The 1,307-nt window shown below is 37.3% G+C and overlaps 1 pseudogene; it reads right to left on the bottom strand.

Annotated features, from left to right (window-relative positions):
* Positions 1-815: 815 nt before the first annotated feature.
* LOC121472379 lies at positions 816-910 on the bottom strand (annotated as a pseudogene).
* Between the last annotated feature and the right edge of the window lie 397 nt (positions 911-1,307).

Here is a 1,307-nt window from a genome sequence, read left to right as displayed (position 1 = left end):
CCACCATCCCAGATTATAAGGTATACTACAAAGCTATAATAATCAAAACAGCATGGTACTGGCACAAAAGTAAGATCAATGGAATAGAATTGAGAACACAGAAATAAACCCACATTTATAGGTCAATTAATCTATGACAAAAGAGGCAAGAATATACAATGGGGAAATGACAGTCTCTTCAACAAGTGGTGTTGGGAAAACGGGACAACTACTTGCAAAAGAATGAAACTGGACCATAATACCACACACAAAAAGAAACTCAAAACAGATTAAAGAGCTAAATAGGAGACCTGAAACCATAAAGTTCCTAGAAGAAAACATAGGTGGTAATTTCTTTGACATCAGCCATAGAAACATTCATCTAGATGTATCTCCTCAGGCAAGGGAAACAAAAGGAAAATTAAACTATTGGACTACACCAAAATAAAAACCTTCTGCACAGCAAAGGAAACCATCAACAACAACAAAAAAAGATAACCTATGAAATAGGAGAAGATATTTGCAAATGACATATTTGATAAGGGGTCAATATTTAAAATATATAAAGAACTTATGCAACTCAACAACAAAAAACAAACCAATTAAAAAATGGGCAGAGGATTTGAATAGATTTTTTTTCTTCTTTTAAAAAAAATATTAAATACTTCAGTCGGTGAAGCCTCTGACTCTTGATTTTGGCTCAAGTCAGGATCTCAGGGCCCTGAGATCAAGCGTTGGGCTCTGCGCTGGGTATGGAACCTGCTTAAGTTTCTCTCTCTCTCTCTCTCTCTTTCCCCCTGTCCCTCCGGCCTCCCCTCCCCCCTTTTAAACTAACAAAAAATAAGGAGTGCTTCACAGATTTGCATGTCATCCTTGCACAGGGGCCATGCTAATCTTCTGTGTACTGAACAGACATTTTTCCAAAGAAGACATCCAGATGGCCAATAGACACATGAAAAGGTGCTCAGCATCACTCATCAGCAGGAAAATGCAAATCAAAACCACAATAAGATATCATCTCACACCCGTCAGAATGGCTAAAATAAAAAACACAAGGACCAACAAGTGTTGGTAAGGATGTAGAGAAAAAGGAACCCCTTGTGCGCTATTGGTGTGAATGCAAAAGGGTGCAGCCCCTGTGGAAGACAGTATGGAGGTTCCTCAAAAAGTTAAAAATAGAACCACCACATGATCCAATGATCACTATTGGGTATTTACGCAAATAAAACAACATTAGTTTGCGAAGATATATGTATCCCTATGTTTATTGCAGCATTATTTGCAATCACAAAAAATAAATTGAGGCAGAAATAAGAAGAGTGTTTTTA

The sequence above is a fragment of the Vulpes lagopus genome, chromosome 11 (assembly GCF_018345385.1).
Source record: "Vulpes lagopus strain Blue_001 chromosome 11, ASM1834538v1, whole genome shotgun sequence".
NCBI classification, from domain to species: Eukaryota; Metazoa; Chordata; class Mammalia; order Carnivora; family Canidae; genus Vulpes; species Vulpes lagopus.
The sequence above is the reverse complement of the archived record's forward strand: the minus strand, read 5'-3'. Positions and strand labels throughout refer to the sequence as shown.